The sequence below is a fragment of the Anser cygnoides genome, chromosome 4 (assembly GCF_040182565.1).
Source record: "Anser cygnoides isolate HZ-2024a breed goose chromosome 4, Taihu_goose_T2T_genome, whole genome shotgun sequence".
NCBI lineage: Eukaryota > Metazoa > Chordata > Aves > Anseriformes > Anatidae > Anser > Anser cygnoides.
Genome location: NC_089876.1, coordinates 867,822 through 885,929, shown reverse-complemented (window position 1 = coordinate 885,929; position 18,108 = coordinate 867,822).

Below are 18,108 nucleotides of genomic sequence, written 5' to 3'. Positions count from 1 at the left end.
CAGGGGTTTCCTTCTGGTTACAGCCTCCAAGCACCTGGCCTTCAGAGCATGAGACGCGTGAAGCTGGAGTTTCTGTTTAGATCCTGGTCTAGCTGCCATCTCCTTTAGCAGAGAGAAAGCAGGCAGGCTGGCTCTTGGAGGCAGGCTGAAATTCAGAACAAACCAAGCACGTGGCCCCTTCACACAGGGCAGAGCCACAACGTACAGCAGAGCTGTGAAAACCACAAGACTGCATGGCTTCTGGGGCTGGCAGAACGTGTTTGTGGAAGCAGAATCCCATCAAGGCCTATTAAATATGAAGATGCAATCCCTGTCACAGGAAAGCCATGATTTGTCAATCTCAAGTCAAAGAGACTATTCTGCAGATTCATTGCCATATGCATGCCCTGACATTACCACGGTATTGGTTGGTCTGGCCTAACACAGCTGCACATTTTTCCCTATTTTCACGATAGTAGGAAATGCCATTGAGCCTGGCAAATCAGTCTTCCCCATGTGTCTCATTCCCCGTGTGTCATCACAGAGCTGTAACACGTCCTCGCGCAGGAACGGTGATCTGTTGGAGAATCCAGACAAGAACAGGGACCCGAAGCCTGAGAAACTCACCGTGCATGGCCAGACACTCAAGAAGCCCAGCTACTTTAACGTTGTCAAGATTACTGGTAGATCTTCACTAATTTTAAGCGTTAAAAAAATGTCCATATCAGCTCCCTGGTCTCCACCAGTGGGAGAGATCAGCAGCTTCAGAGGCTCAAAAGCTTAAAGCAGAGCTGCAGATCTTGCAGGAGGAGCCACACACTGCATCGGGTGGCACAGGTCAGTGCCTGCTCCTGTGCCTGCAGTGCTTCACGTGGCTCTTTTTTAAATCATTTCAGGGTGAACAACTAGAAGCTGAATTGTGTTCTTGCAAATTAAATAAACAAGGCTTCCACAATCTGAAAAGGGAACTTTTCGTTTCAAGTCAAAACCAAATGTTGTAATAAATTCCCCACACACATAAACACTCTGTCTTTTTTTGTTTTATTTTGGTGTTGTTTTTTTGTTTGTTTGTTTGTTTTTTGTTCAGGCTTGAAAAGTCTGAAAAAGATTTCTTGTTTTATATACAACAAAATCAAATATCCTGATCTTCTCCAGCTCTCAATTTTTCAGGTCTTTTGCTGAAAAGGAAGATTCGTTATTCTCCTATCTCTATGTGCTACAAATCCACTCTGCTGCTCCTTAGAAGCATCTGGACGTTCTTGGATGGCTCCAGATCGGGGCATTTGCACAAACTCTTTCACACAGTCCATGTGCAATCGCCACTTCCTCCACGGTACCCCCCAGACGGTTCAATGTTTGCTTTTGCTTGATCCTCAGGCACGCTGGGCTCCCCTGTCAGCAGCACCATGCAGACTTGTTTTAAGCCCAGCAGAAAAGAGACGTCCTGACTGCACAGCTCTGAGCTGGGGGCCCAGGAGCCTTCCCCCCATCCCGTTCCTATTTCCCCCTCTGGGTGGGCAAATAATTGGCCACACCACGACCACGGCATCACCACGGCATCACCACATCTGGGCTGAGTGGGAGGAAGCAGCAGGAGGGCAGGGGGCACGGGCTGGGGGGAGATGCAGGGGAAGAAACCGAGAGCTGGGAAGCTGTGAAAGATGTGTGAAAACAAAGGTGAGAACGGCTCAGAAAATACCTTCTCCTGCACATGACAACCAAGTATTTAAGAAAAGAATAAAAATAATAAAACAGTAAGAAATTAAACATTTGGTTGCCCTTTCTCTCTGTTCAAAACTCCCATTCAGGCCAGAGGAAAAGGGCAGAAGAAAAGGAAATAATGTTATCGCCATTTTCACATCTGAAAAACCAAGGTACAACAAACACAAGTGGTGAAATCTTGGAATTATCCAGGCAGCCCAAGGGGTGGGCATTTCTCCCACCAGGGACGTGAACCCTGCTGGTAGGAGGCACCACAGCCCCCTTTCCCCCGAGCTGAGCTTGCTGTTTGCGTTCCTCACTTCCCAAAAGCAACCCTGAAATCTGGGATCGATCGGCCACGTGGAACCGGGGACAGGGTTATTTCAAGGGCTGCCGGACTCGTCCGGTTGGGATTCCCTGGAGAGTTAATCTGCTTTCCAGCCCCTTCCTCCTGCCAAAGCAACAGGGAGCATCTGAGCCTCCCCAGCATCCTCGGGAGCCCCCTGGCCCGTACCCCTGCGACACGCACAGCAATGCCGTGGTGCCTGGGCTGAGTTTCTGCTCCCAACAACACGCTCCTTGCCGTGGCTTTCGGTGTCACACACAGCCCGTTAATGTCACCGCTCGGGAGCGTTTGGGATCCCGCAGCCAGAGCCCAGGCGTGGTGCCGGGGTGTAAATGCCAAAGCATCCAGAAAGGGCAGCAATCACACGCGGATGAAATGTGAAAAGGGCTGTGGTTAGACGCGAGATTCTTGGACATATCAGTCACTCCGAAAAATGTGTTCAAGATGCTATAACAGTGGCAAATGATGGATTTTTCCTTCTTTTATTTCTCTCAAAAACTTAACCCAGGCCTTCGTACTGAAAATTCCCTGCCTGAAAGCTTTCTGATGGCAGCATGATGGGAGCTGAACATGCTCTTAATGTGACAAAAAGGGGTATGTTTCCACTGGATTAAATACTGTTAAACTATGACTTATGTAGGCTTCACATTTAGGTACAAGGGACCTAAACTGCACCTTTCTTACAGCATAGGTCAGGAGTGGAGTGGGGATGGCGGAGCCAAGAGCTGAATCCAGCTCCCTCAAGGCCAATTCAAAGTCTCTCTGATTGCAGGTGATGGAAAACACCCTTCCAGTCTACAGTCCTGTGCAAAAGAACTAACTCAATGCCTAGAAAAAAAAAAAAAAAAAAAAAAAAAACACTTTCGGCAAGAGAAGAGGAGAAAGAATAAAGAATAGGAGGCAAAAGAAGGGAAGTTGTGCCTTGGTTTTCAGTTGCAATGGGCTGGAGAAGGGGTGGGCCTGGTGACAGGGCTCATCCCAGGCTCATGGTCTCAGCAAGGACATGGTGCACAGCAAGCAGCTAAAGCCTCCAAACCTGGGCACGGGCACCCAAAATGACCCGTTTTCCTTCCATTCAGATGCACACACCTCACCAGCACACAGCACCAACAAAACAGGCGTCAGAAGCACCTTGGCACTGATGTCCCTTCCACGTGAGCACAGGGCACGAGACAAACAGAAGCCAGGCCTGGAGGCAAGGAGGGAATGGACTTCACGGGGGGCTGCGGGCTGCTTGGCACCAAACGTCGCTTGTTTACCTTCCCTGCCAATAAAACCCCAACATGGAAATAATGAATGGAGCTTGCAAATTAGTCACTAGAAATCACTTAACTCGTAAAAAATTATTAGCCCAGAAACAGAGGTTTGGAGGAAAAAAGGTGAAAAAAGCCAGGGGAACTCTTGTCTTCAGACAAACGCTTTTTACGCTGAAATTAATGGGGGTCGTGTCAGGGCATGGAAACCATATAAAACAGAGCAGAGAGGGGAAAACTCTTACTGAGGAAGCCAAGATGAAGTGAAGTTGGATTTGGGTCAAGTAAGCATTAAAACACTGTCAAGAAGCCTGCCTTTTTAGCCAAAAATCAAATTCCAGATCGAAGCACAGATAGAGAGAGGTTCTGGTTTCTTAAAGCCAGAATCTAGCACGAACAGACGATGCTCAGCCGCGGCACTGCTATTGCAGGGCTAAAAATATCTTCCCCGCTCAACACGCCCCACGGATCTGCAGCTTTTCTCGAGTGCTGCAAGATCATTCATATCAAAGATCTTTAAGGAGAGATTCGTTGCCCTCATTTTGTGGAAAATTTCATTTTCGCCCGAAGGCCTCCTGAAGCTCTGGGCAGAAGCAGTACAGAGCCAGCCCCAGGCAGCTCCACGGGGCTGCACGGCACAGGACACCCGGGGGCTGCGGGGAGGCAGCGCGGGCACAGAGCTGGTGAAGCAGAAGTCTGACACCAGTGATGATTGCATTTGATACGGCCTCTGGCACTGGGCTGCACTGGGCTGTGCTGGTCCACGCTGGAGGGAGCTACAGCCATATATGCAGATTTTGCAGATGGGTAACGCAAGTCCCCTGGCTCTCCATCAAATGCTCCTCTGTGTCTATTACCCCCAGTGATCTGGGGACCCCAAACCTCAGTTTTCAACCACAACTTGCATGTGTGACCCCTCGGGGATGTTGCGCTGAGGGTCCGTGGCACTGGGCGCCACTGGGACTTCACTTCTGAGCAGGCAAAGTCAGTTTCTAAAGCTGGAGGTGGGTTCATAACTCATGCAGGGACGTCTGAAACTCTGACTCTGCCTTCATGAAGGAAAGAGGTAGAACATACTCTAATTTCCAGCACATCCATTGATTTTTATTTATTATTTTTTTTAAGGTAGGGGCAGTATAAGGTGAGGTAGTGCTATAAAAACAGACAGACCTCAAACCTATCCCAGGCTCCATCAGTGGCAAATGCAGCAGCTCTCTTCTAGATGCAAAAAAACAGTTGCTCCCATCTCCTCCCAGAAAATTTAATGAGATTAAAATTAACTGTTATGATGGTTCGGTTTTGATTTAATATTTCATTTATTTTGTTAGGAAGAAAGCTGTTTTTTCTTTCTAGTCTCCACTCTTCTTTTTTTTCTTTTTTTCTTATTTCCCCCTTCTTCTTCCCGAAGGTCATGCTCAGGGCATGGGAAACAGCCTAAAGGTGGAAATTATCTCAAACTGCCTCTTGAGCATGTTTACCCCATAATTTACTTTGCAACAGGTATTTATGGAGCAGCAGGGAACGGCACCCAGGCTCGAAATGGGCCAGATTCCCATGGTATCCAACTGTGATTTTTCACAAGTCATGACCCTTCAGGGAAAAAGGAAAAGGAGAGAAGGAAACAAAAAAAAAATCAAAACTGCATTACCATATACAATTAAATATACCAGTTGCCACAGGTTGTCTGGGCTGAATCTGGCCTTTCATATGAAATCTCAGTTACATTGAGAGTACATTCTTTGCTTTCTCTCCCTTTTACTTTTTTTTTCTTGGGGGATGGGGTTAGGGATAAAATTGCAAGCAGGCCTCCAAATCTTGCTACACCATGAGGCTGTTTTGAAACTTAAGTCCTCCCCACCAGCAACTGCCTACTGTACCCAGATTCACAGATGCCTCGTGGCCTTGCTTTAAATTAAAGCCAGGCATTGCTTTTCATTCTCCTCTTAAGCCCCTGCTGCAAATTGACAAAAAATGCCCTTTGCCAACAGCTGCTAACAATGCTGCTAATGAACATTCATCAGGAAGGAATAAACAGAGGAAGATGGAAAAGCAGCAGGGAGCTGGGGGGAGACGGTGTCCTTTCTGGGGTTATGGTTGCCTCTGCAGCCACCATTATAGCCCATCATTTTAACCTGAAATCAGCAGCTACCCTTTGCAAGAGCAATCTGGACTGAGGGTGCAGCCATGCTGAAAAATCCTGCGGGTGCTTTGCAGCCCTAAACACTTCCCCCATTATAGGCAGCCACCAGGAGGGTTTCTCCGAACTCATTTCCATGTGGTTTGGTTTGGCTGCCATGTGGATGCTCCTGCAGAGCCTCCAGGTGCCTGCCAAGAGATTTGCTGGGTCCTACCCAAACTGAGCCTGGTTTCTTTCCGAACCAGAAAGGCCATCGTGGCTTTGCTGCAGTGTCACCGACTCCCCTCTAAAGCCATGCCTCCGGCTTGTTTGGGTTGTCCTACATGAAATAAGAAGGATGAGGGGGGCTGAGGAGCAGGAGGAGCGGTGGGGCAGTGCAAGACAGGAGCAAACCTGCCCAGTGCAGGAGACCTGGGAGGTCTGTCGGCTGGTGTAGCACCAGACACATGGGAAATACAATTGTTTGATGTGAGTAGAAGGTCTCCAGGTGCTTTTAGAAGGTGAGAAAACTGTTGCACTCTATGAACTGGGGCCAAGCTTTCTAAAAAAATCCCTTGCCCCTTTGGACACCAAGAACTGAAGAACCACAAAGAGAAGTGTGGATATGTTGGTCAAACCAAAATGTCTTCAGACCAGCGTTTCCTTCACTGTGACCAAAAGCAGATGCCCAAGTGAGACCATAAGACCAGGGCAGGCATAAATCATGCCCTGCACAGGGTCAAGACCAGGCTGACATGAAACCTCTCCTGAAGGAACCAGCTCTGGGCCTGCCCATTTGGTAGGGAAGCCACATGCTAGCAAACGGCAAAGAGGATGGTTGTGGGTCCTGTCCAGAAGAAACCCCTTTATTACCCACTGGGACTTGATCAAAGCATTTATTGTACTGAATTTAAAGGCAACCTCCAGAACTTGAAAGCTTTTTGACGCATCCAAAGACTGCTGTGTGAATTAGGCCACTAGGTCCACGTTAAACCCAGTGAAAACGTTTCAGACACTGTGTCGTTCCTGGAGGAACAGCAATAGAAGGGCACTGGTCTCCAAAGGACTGATCCCTGATATTTCAAGCATTGCCATGTATAATGCCATCCCAGGTGTATCAGCCTCCAGCTTTCTAGCACCCGGTCTGTGCTGGTCTTGTTTCACCTGGTGTGGGCAGGTGTAGCAAGACCCAAAGATTGCACTGCACGGGGAGACATGACCAACTAACTTTTATCAGTCTTGTGGTGCCCAAAAATACTTTCAGAGTATTTTCACTCCAGTAGCAGAAGATACTGCTGGCTGCGAGGCCATCTGTCCAGAAGCTCTGAGCGGGATTGTCCCAAAGCCTGAAGAGCTGAAACAAGCCTCTGGATGCAACCCAACCATCTCCAGTTGGCTTTAGGGCTCCTGCTACAACACCAGAGCTACTCTTTGTTGTCATGGTCTGTTCAGCTCTGGAAGGGGACTGTGCCTTGCCGGGTCTCCCGGTCAGGTTATGGATACAGGCGGGGGCCTCGCCTGGGACATCTGCTCCCAGGGTTTCTGGCTGTTCCAGCCCAGTGAAATCTATTTGTTACTCCTTTCTCAGCAGAGGAGGATTTCTCTCTATATGCCATTTTTCCCATTCCTCTGGCAATATCTACCAAACCACAGAACTTAAATGCCGGCTGGATTTTCGTGCTCTTTTCCAGGGCAAAAAGATTTACAAGGAGAACTGAAGAACTGGTAATCTCTCAACTTGGATGACAACAATTTGAAGGGGGCCTTTCTCTTCTGCTGTCTCCAGTGGCTAAGTAACCATCCGCCCTTGGGGTAATATAGATCAGAGAGTTCTGGTGCATTTTAATTTGCATTCCAATATTCACTTAAAATCCACTTATTGAGGACTATTTAGCATTCCCTTAACATGGATGAATTTGTTGGCAGGGACATTTGGAGAACAGCTACTGGGATGTCTTGTCTGCAAGGAAACCTCTGAATTCTCGATGTATTCCACCTAATTACATTACAACCTCCACACTAGACAGTTGACTTTTGTCCCCCTGTGGCAGGGTGACTAAATTTCCTTACCACGTAATCCACAGATCAAAGTACTGAACAAATGAGATCCATTGGGCTCATGCCACACGACTTGGGCAGAAAATGGGGAATGTCTGAGCCTGCAGAGCCTAAGCTATATGTGATATCTTGGTCTGGAAACCTACACTTGATCCACATACAAGCCTGACCTTATCAGCCAGATCCATCTCCAAGACTATATGCTGGGGCATGAAGAGCAATGCTGTCATACAAGCAAACAACCAAGGCTCCAAAAGACAGTCAGGGTGATGTGGAGCTGCTGTTCAGGGTCCCTGGGTAGAGGATTTGGCCCACTGAGCACTCTGACAATGCCAGAACCACAAGCAGTCTGGGCTGGGAGCTGGCACTTGGGAGGAGTCAGCTCATCCAGACGAGTAGAGCCAGCTTGGACCCAGAGGTGAACATCTCATTTACTGCGTGAACAGCCAGGCTGGGGGGAAAAATGGCTCAGAGTGCATGCATCAGGGGAAACAGTATTTGTAAGCCAAGGATTTGGATGACTAAACTGCTTTACTGCAAGCTACAGCCTTTGTTTTGGTATCTACCACGCGTGTAACAGCTGTTCTCCACTAGGTGCTCGCTGGTGGAGGACGAGGGGGCACTAAGATGTTCTGGGATCACCTCTCGAAGGCAGGCTCCCCACGTGGAAAGTTGCAGCTCAGTCCCTGTCCCATCGCCTGGTGGGGCCACTCGCTGCTGTGCAACCTGCCATGGCACAGCCCTCTGCGTGGCAGGAGATGTTGCTCGAGTGGCCACAGGAAGGAAATGGTTGGACACTTCTTCCAGCCTTCACACAGGATAAAAGCAATGCTGGCTGGTGGAAAAAATAGTTGTGAAACTAAGGGGTCTGCTGCCACTGCTCTGTCTTCTCTGCTGCTTTGTTTTGCCTTTCTCCTCTGTGCTTTACCATCATTTACCACCCCAGCTCTGTGGCTGGGGGCAGAGTAATGCCCGCTCTGAACTTGTGCATGGTCTTTGTCTAGTGATACTTGGCGCTGGCTGGCCCCGAGGCCAATGCATTTAATTCATACAATCCTCGATGAAATAAACCTCAAGAAAGAGGAGTTAGCTTTGTATGGGCATGGGAGCAGAAATAGGCAGCATTTTCTGGATGGCAGCAATCTCTAGAAATGACTATTTGATGGGCTGTCTTTTATGGCCTGTTTATTTTATTTCTAACCACAAAAATATTTGTAATCTCCTAAACACAAGCTCAGTTCCACTGCTGTGTGGTAGTTGCCCACCAGATGAGTTCACTCGTTATGTTTCACAGGAGCTCCTAGGCACCCTGTCCCAAACCAAAGCTCACCCATGTGCTAGGTGCAGGAGCCCAGGCCTCCAGGAGCTTGCAAGCCCGCCCAGAGGAAATTGATGAAGGGGCACGGGGGCAATAGGGAGCAGGGTGGCTTGACGGGGGTCCGCTGGCACAATCAGCAGTGAAGATGGGGAAAGCCTTCTGAAAGCCTGACCTGCTCCGCGCAGGGGCAAGCAGATAGCTGACATGGTGACGCTGAGAACCGAGCTGTCAAGAAGTTCCCAGCACCCAAAAGCATCGCCCCTGCAGAGGCTGGGGCGAAGGGAGAAGCCATCCATCATGTCAGCACGTCCAGCCCGGGCCCCTCCTGGCGCGGGGGAGCACGGTGCCGGCGGAAAGTTTGGCGGCGCGTGGGGGGCGCACATCTGGATGCGCTCGGCGGCGCGGTGGCAGCTGTGCTAGGCGCAGCTGTCAGACCCAGTAGGTCACCCCTTATCTGGAACCAATTTCTGAGAGTTTTTTTGGGTTTTTTTTTTTTATGCATAAATTCGAGACCAAAGTCTGCTTGGCACCTTCTCTTCTGGTTTCCCCTTACAGCTGGGCTTCCATTCCTTGCACAGGCTTGTCCTCAGGAGGCTTAAAAATAGATGCGGAGGCTGCGGCGCTGTAAGAGGAGCTGCGCTGCTCTTCCAAGGGCCTTGCTGGAGGGAGGAAGCGGAGGGAAACCTGCTCTCCTCGAGCAGGGAAGGGCCCAAATGGGAGAAGTCATTGCAGGAAACCAGTGGGCACAGACACGTAGCTGTGCTTACCCACGTAAATCCCCTGCCAGGTCGAGCGGTGCTGGTATTTCTTTGTTGTAGCAGGGAAAGAGGCACCCAAAAGCAGATACATGGCCAGGAAGGCTATGGTCCAGATGTAGAAAAACATCTCAGTTTGTACACTGGGACTTGGGGAGGGTGTGGGAGCTTATGTCAAAATGTGTGGTCTATAAGATCCCTCCTTGTACCTACTTGGGCTTATCCCACAGAGACCCCTTAGCACCAAAAAAAAAAAAGGTCATTTTGCCCTGTTTTATGCACCTACAGGGCAGGTGGCACAACATAAACTCATTTCCCCCAGCTCCTTCTCCATCCAGCAGAGAGATGAGATGAAGAACCCTGCCACCACTGGAAGCTCATCAGACCCAGAGCACCAGCAAGCTCTGAGCATCATTTGGATGCAGGATCAGCTCTCCAGGTGATACATACACCTCGGTGAGGTTCTTCTGCCATCCCTGGAGAAGAAATGCTCCTCGTACAGCGGGACGGCTAGAGATCTGTCCTTCCACCTAAGTTAAAACTCAGATTCAGTGCTTGCTGTCAAGCTAGGGATGAAAATATACATTAATATAGACCTATATATATAGGTAACACCTATTTTCCTTCTTGGAGACTGGTCTAAGAACATTTAACTCCATAGTGGACACATTGGAGGACTTGCACACACCTCAGTACTTCACTGCTCGCAGACCACGCCGCTTTTCCCATTTTCAGCCCTCAGGTCTGTGGAGGTGACCGTGAGCTGGTGGTGGCGAGCAGAGGGTGGAAAAGCCCAGAAACAGGATTTTTGGAGGTGGTTTGAGGCAGACCCACTCCTCTCCCCGGCCCAGGAACAAAAAGCCCAGCTCGTGTGCTCCCCGCAAGACCTCGCATTGTCTCCCACACCTTTTCAAGGGCCAAAGCACACACCTTTCCACATCGCCACAGCATTCACACAGCATTTCCAATTAAAACCGAGAGTCTGCAGCGCATTCCAAAATTAAGTGTGAAGTATGCTGGCTTTAATATCACACCAGCTAACACGGGGGCTGCTGGGCTGATCGCTACCATTCATAACTTACCTGCGGCCCGTGCAGAGTTGAATTTCCCCCTGAGCATCCCAAAGGACCCCGGAGAGGGGTTCAGCTCCCACAGGTGATAAAGCAGAGCCTCACCAGCAGTGAGTGCCGCGTGTGCGTTACCCTGCTCTGTTCTGGGGGGAGTCTGAGGGGCAGCGGTGGCAAAGACCCCAGGCAAACTCAACCACAGGTGCTGAAATGAGTAACAAAGCCATTGTAATTAATTCACCCAGCAATAAAGTGGCCCAGTGGAGGATGTTGGAGGCTGCCTTCTCCGAAAAGCATCATTATTTCTGATTTTTCTTCAGGTAAATATATCTGAGTATTGCCCAGGCTAAGTCCAGGCTGCTCCCATGCCTGTTTTCATCGGTAAGGAAAATGTTCCCTGATGAGCTGCTTGGTTTTAGCTGGGTTTTGGAACATCCATGCTGTCACACAGGCCAAGGCAAATGACCCGCAGCCATCGATATGATGATGGTTGCTATTCCAAGCTAGAGAGCGGGATGGAAATGATTAACAGGCTTTAAAAAATTCTCAGGATCCCTTTTTTACTATTGCTATTGCACAATGGGGGCAACAGAGCTGAACCCCCCCAAGTTTCGGATGGCATGGATTGACCCCCGAGGGTTGCTTCGCTCCAAGAAGCCGCAGGGCAGGACGTGGCGAGGCAGCGCCCCGAGATCAGATGTGATCAGAAGTGTGTGTTCCTAGCTGGTATATTTAACTAGCATTTCGACAGCATGAGTTCAAGTCCCAGACCTGACAGTTGCCGGATAAATTGTTTCGTGTCCCTGGACTCTGTTTTCCCATAGGGGCAACAAGGCAAGTTGAAAAAATAATGAATTTTCCAGTTCACCAGCAATTCTAAAAAACACACTCTTTAAAATTAATTCTACCAGAAATGAAATGTTTTCTTTCAATCTCAAGACAGTTTTTTTTTTTAGTGTTCTTAAAATAACTTGAAGGGAATTTCAAAACAGGGAATTGCTTCACATCAGGACATCAAAATGTTTTGTTTCCAAAAAGGTCTAAACAAAGTAATTCCACATTTTCAAATGGGCTTCTTTTTTTTTCCGATTTTATTTTTAAACTTCTTTTCTCCAAATGCACAGTCTGGTGTCACCAAACTCCATTCAGAGAAAGCCTATGTTTCGTTTTACCAAATTTTTATTTGCTACCAAAAAGAGAAAGAAAAAGAAAAAGAAAAAAAAAAAAAAAAAAGGAAAAATCCAAACCAATTCCACTGTTTTTCCTGGCACTGGCTACAACCTTCCCTCCAGGAGGCCTGGGAGGATTCATCATTCATGAGCCTGAGCTGCTCCAAGGCCCACGTTGAAGGAGCCATAAATGAGCTCAGAGGGAAGGAGGGTCTTCTGCAAGCTGCCTTCTGCTCTTTGACCCCTCCACTGAGGAGCCCCATGGGCTCCTTGTAGGTTTCCACTGGCAGAAGAGTGGGAGTCCCTCTCCTCCTCATCCTCACCGTGTCCCTGAGCTTTTCCCACCCTTTCTTCTCTCATTTCCCACTTCGTTGAAATGTTCTTGTGCATCTCCCACCCTCCTTGTTCTTACACCCCTCCTCGGCTCAGGTGCTCATGAGCAGACCAAACTAAAAAGCCCAAAAGACAGCGTGTTTTGGGGCTCAGCCCTACAGCCCAGCACACTGCAGAGCCTGAGAGTGGGCCATCCACGTCCCACCACGTGTGGGAGCAGGGCCATGGCTGGGTCGTGCTATTTGAATGATTTACTGTGCTGGAATAACCTGGTGAGGAGGTGGAGGTGGAGGGAAAGGTCTTCACTGTTTAACTCTGTTGGTCATAAACCTCATTTTTGTTCTTCATCCTCATCCCCTCTATCGCCTTGTTCCCATACTCTTGCTGCCAATACAGACAGGTTTTTCCCTTGGCACTGGGTTCACCGGGTGTTTTTGGTAGGAAGGTGGGAAGCCATCAAGACTTACAATAAGTGAGCCCATGCCTTCCTGCTCTATCATGCCCATGGGAAGGGGATTGAAGCGCAGATGGTGGGTTGAAAGCAGCCACCAAAATGATCTTGTGTCCCACCGCTGCTATTCCTCATGGATCTGGCTTATCTTACTTATATTTTACTTATACTAATAAGATGTCTTCCTGCTCCCTGAGCAGCATGTGGGTGACCTGTCCCTCACCACAGTCTCATCCCTACAGCCACAATATCCTTTTTCTTTTTCCATCCTGCTGAGCCTCACTGCGTTCTGTTTGCATCGGATGGCACAAGCAGTCTGCATGGGTGCTGTCAGAGGGACACAAACTGATCAAAAGGCAGTAAAAACCCAGACCTGGGAGCTCCAAAACCCACCTAAACCTCAGTGTTTTAAACGACCGGTTAGCAGAGGGAGACCTTCCCAGGACCTTAGCCCCACACACCATCCTCTGCCTTATGCCCAAGGCACTGTCCAGGCCAGCTCCCCCTTGCCATGGGTTTTATGGCTCAGAATTAGACCTCACACCAGATAATTTTGCTGCAGCTGCTGGGATGCTCTCCCGGCCCACGCTCCCTGCAGAGGAGTGATGCTCCGGAGCTGTGGGATCACACATGGCCACCATGCCCTTCCTGCCTCTTCCCAGCCCACACTCGGGGTCTTTCCAGGCTTTTCCCACTCCCTCTCCAGGCATCTCCTCCTCCCAGGTCCATCTGCCTGCGATTTCCAGATGCTGGGCTCTGCCTCCACACTTGCATGTCACACAGGGAAGTCACGACATGTCTCCTCCGAGTGGGCTTCCCTTGCCATCGACGTGGTGTGGTGTCTCTCCATCATTGCTGGGGCCCCAGATGTTATAATTAAAAACCACAATTGGTCACAGCTCAGGAGAATGGGAAGGGAACAGAGAAAGTTGAAATATTTTAATAAATCTACATTGAAAGTTTCAAACCTTTCCTTTTCGTTTCAGAATTCGCCAACAAGCCATTTTTAAAGATTTTTTTTTACTTTTTGCTTTTAACATTTTTCAGTCTATCTCAAAGTTTTTAATTAAGTAAGTTTAATCAAGTTTAAAGTTTAGTTAAGTTTTTATGTTTTTAGTTTTTTCAGTCAGTGTGTAGGGCAGAGGGATTTGAATGGGCTTTGTTTCATTTTTCACTTCACTAAGAAAAATATTGAGTTTTCAGTCTGGCTGATCTGCAGTGAGGTTTAAAGTTCATAGTTCTTGTTTTATCGAGAAAAAAAAAATCTCAGCTGTAGTTGGAAAGGTCTATCAAGTGTCATACAAAAAGCATACAAAAAGTGTCACACAAAAACTGTTTTATGCAGGGATTCATTTACTTTGAGGAACTCGTTACTGCAGGACACACCAGGGGTGCCGAGGTGCAAAGGTTTCCAGAGAAGTTTGTGGAGGATTAGGCCATGGATAGGCAATGTACTCTATGGTCTAGGTGTGGAAAATAACTGTACTTGGACCATGAGCATCCCAGAGGAAGAGAGCAATAAATACCCAATACCTCCCTGTCACTTGGACCCCAGGACAGTCCAAGTTGGCCAGACATCTCTTCTGAGGGGTTTACGAGTCCTCAGCATCCCTGGCTATGGATTTATCTTGCTTCTGGTTCTCCCTTCTTGTTCTACCTCTGGTTCCAGCAGAGACATCTCTCAAGGGGCAGTGGGAGAGTAGAGGAAGGGAAAAGTGCTCCGCGTGGTTTTGTGCTCTGCTTGCAGAGCTCACCACCAGGCTCTACCTGGGCAGGATGGACATTCAGTCTGACTGCTATATCCTCATTGTTCAGATGGAAAAGCGTGTCTTCAAAGAAGAGCATTATTTGCAGTATTATCAGTAAACAACAATAATAATGATAATAATAGTAATGATAATAATAATAATGTTAGTAACATGTTTGATAGGGAGCATCCTCAGTGCTTCGGCTAAAATAAGAATAGCTGGGGACATTTTTTGTTTGGCTGCATGTTTGCAGTTTGAGTTTCGCTGTTGCTACCACAGAAGACGACAGAAAATATGGGTTACACAAAACCACCGAATGTGACCTTTTCTTGTTCCATTTTAAACCAGAATGGGTTGGTTTTGCTACCAGTAACCTCCCAGATTCCTGTGAGAACTTCTGAGTGAAATGATCACTTTTAAATGCTTCTTTCACTAAAAGTTCAGGAAAAGTCTTTCACCTTTTCTAGTACTTGCTTCTCCTCAGTCAACCTACTTGAGAGAGTTCCTCAAGGCCAGCCTGTCCCAGCACAACACACCGTACGTTCCCCTTCAGGAACCGACAGGCTTCAAACGATTTAGGTTTAGGCTAGATGACCTCTGAAGGTCCCTTCCAACTGGACTGTCCTGTTCTGTTCATCCCTTTTAGCTCTGCTTTGAGGCCTTGCAGGTGGCAGTCTTGGATGATAAGCCTACTGCCAGCCACGCTCCAGGGAGTGTTTTCCGGCTAAGCTAAAAAGCACATTCCTTCCCGCACAAATTATTGATTTTCCAGCCACAAAGTCTGGATACTCCATTACCCCGAAGTGATGAAGAAGCTGATATATCTGTTAAGGGGCTATCCACGACTGGGATGCAGGAGAAGGAAGACGTGTTTGTTAGCTTGATGTTTTTCCATTCTGCAACCCACTAGCTTTTCTTTCTTTGTTTTTATTTTTTCTGGTGTCTTCATTGCACAGCTCTCCATATATAAAAATAAACAGGCAGTTTCAAAAATATCATTTAATGCTCTCCAGTGCTTCAGCTGGTCTCCTGCACTTTAATAGCAAGCAGACCTCGCTGGATTAGGCAGCCTGGCACATCTCATACACCCACCAGCACACCAAAAATGGGTTTCCTACTGCAGACCCTCCCTACCCTCTGGTTCTCCTTGTCAGGGTGGGGCTGGATAGGACTTGACCAAAAGATTTGTAATTTTTATATGGCCCAATGTGGTGCCCATGGTCTAGTAATGCAGGGGTCACCTGGCTTTGTTCGGGTCCACAGAGCAGGAGGTCAGAAGAGCCCAGAGCTTAGCAAAGGGGAATTTTCCCTACACCATAATGAAGGCAAGGACAAAACACACAACTTCCCTCACCGATGGAGCTGCAAACACTCTGAATCCAGGCTTTAGTCCTTCATGAACTTCACTTGTGACTGACAAAATGAACACTTAAAACATGGTCTTTCAGTGTGGGTGAGATGAAGACAGTGGGGCTGGCCCAGAGCAACCAGTCACGGCCACCTGAACCCACCGGTGTGGCGCTTTCAGATTGGAAGCACCTGGCAGGTTCACCTTTGCCAGAAAGAGGCAAGCATGCAGTTAGATTTGCTTTTACCCAATCCTGCTGCCTGCTCGGAAGCAGATTTATGGCGAGAGCGATTTGCAGAATATCTTTCCTTTGGCGGTAGTAACGAGCGTCCTGGGGACAGCGCAAAGCGAGCTGGCAGCTGGAGTCAACTCTCGTGCTTCAATGTCAGCAGCCGAAGAGCAGAGCCGGGTACACTGGGTGAGCCCAGCAGGAGCCGAGGGCTTTGAAGATCACAGCTGAGCCTAACGCAATGCCCCCTCTGTGGTGAAAGGCCTGAGGCGTGGGGAGATGAGGCATGGAGGAGGGCCTAGGCCTGAGGGGAGGTCAAGGCCCAGTATGACCTCAAATGATGCTCTAGAAAAGCCTGAATTTATCTACTGCCACTCTGTTTTGTCCCTTCTGCCAACATTTTCTTTTAGCTCGTCTCCTCAGTTGGGATTTATTCTGGTGGGTTTTGTGATTGTCAGAGTCCTCTGAATCTGCCTCTTGCTGGGTAAACAAACCTAGGCCTTTGTGACAACTTCTAATCTCTTCCTGTAGGGAATCTCTGATCTCCCACATGTATCCGTTCCCTGCGTTTGCTCCAGGTCCCTGCCTGACTCCCTCCCAGCAGCTCTGCAGGACGGCCGAAGCTGCCCAGGATGGGCTAAATCTGGGGCAAGTCCCTGCTTTGAGCTAATCCCCCATCACCCGGGGGGAATGGCCAGGGGAGGCAGGAGGGAGGGGATTACTCTTTCGGGGTCTCATTCTTTATGAACCATTTGGGGATTAGTAAAGGTCTCCAACGTTACCGTGTGGTTTCCTGCATTCAAGCCATGAGAAAGATGATACCAGCTGTATCCATTGCCTGCAAGACTTGGGTTTTCTGGTGTTTCTTAAAAGAAATGGTGCTCGAGTTGAAGGAGATGTCAAAATGGCAGTTCTTGTGTGTAAAAATGTGTATTTTTAGTATTTGTACTTGCAAAGAAAATCTTGGAATTTCAAATCCCCCATGATTCAGCCAGCTAGGAAAGAAAGGGGAAAAAAAAAAAAAAAAAAAAAAAAGCAGCCTTTATATTATCTTTTCTATTTTTTTCAGATTGCATAACTTCTAAAATAAATTATGAGGAGTCTGACTCCAGATTGCTCTTGGGCCCCTGGGTGATGAGGAAGGGATGGATTGCTGCATGCTGTGGTGAGGAAAGCTCCACCAGATCTGGGCTGGGAGGCATCTTACCAAACTTCCAGCACGGAAGAGAGAGATGGCAATGCCACGCCGACGACCTTCCCCTCCCTCTAGAGTCCCTGGACAGATCCATCCCACCACTCCAAGACCCCATCTTCAGCTGCAGTGACTCATCCTGGCAGGTGCCAGTTATTATCTGCGGACTGTAGAGGAGGACAATCAATTCAGGCTTTGTTTTCCAGCCTACAGGCATCGACATTGCAAGCAGATGACTCTTCCCGCTGTGTTTTCGTTGGCAAACAACAACCATAAATCTCTTGATTGTTCAGGTTTTTTCCCCTTTTCCATATCCACCAAATCCTATTTGTCTGGATTTGCCTCAGACAGAAGTACAACCCTGAGTCTGCTCCAAAGGCCAAACAAGGGGAGGAGGAAGAGGATGCTGCCTCCTCCGCTGGCTGCAGGGCCAGCCCCTAGCACTTGATCCAGTTTAAGTGCCCTGGACTCCTGTTTTCATAAACATGGAATTATGCTATTTCCAGAAAGAAAAAAAAAAAAAAAAGAAAAAAAAAAAAAACCACCAAGAGGTCCCATCATCAGGAGGCAGGAGAACAGATTAATTTCTTTCACACATGTTCTGAAACAAAGGACGAAGTGGGAGAGGGCGGCCAGCTTTGCAAGGGCTGGGCTTTCCTAATTCGTGGGGCTGTAACTCTCCACCCCTCCCGGGATGGCGCCCTTTGATGAGGTCTGTATGCAAGCTGGCGGCAAACCACAAGTGAAAAAGGAGGAGAGGATGGAGCAGAGAGTGGGAAAAGACCAAAGAGAGGGGGAAAGCAGAGGGAAGGTATAGCGTGGCCACGCACAACTTAGAGGAACACTTCTGTTGTCATGACCAGATCTCTGATTTGAAAGTCCCTCTGTTTCCACGTCCCCGCTTGTCCCTCAGAGTAGACTCACCCTGTCTACAATCTGCCTTCAGGCCCTTGCTAAAATGTTGCCTGGGCCTGAAAACCAGAGCACTGCGGCTGTGGGAAGCTGAGGCATGGAGCACGTCGGTCTCTTGCCCGCAGGCTGGGTG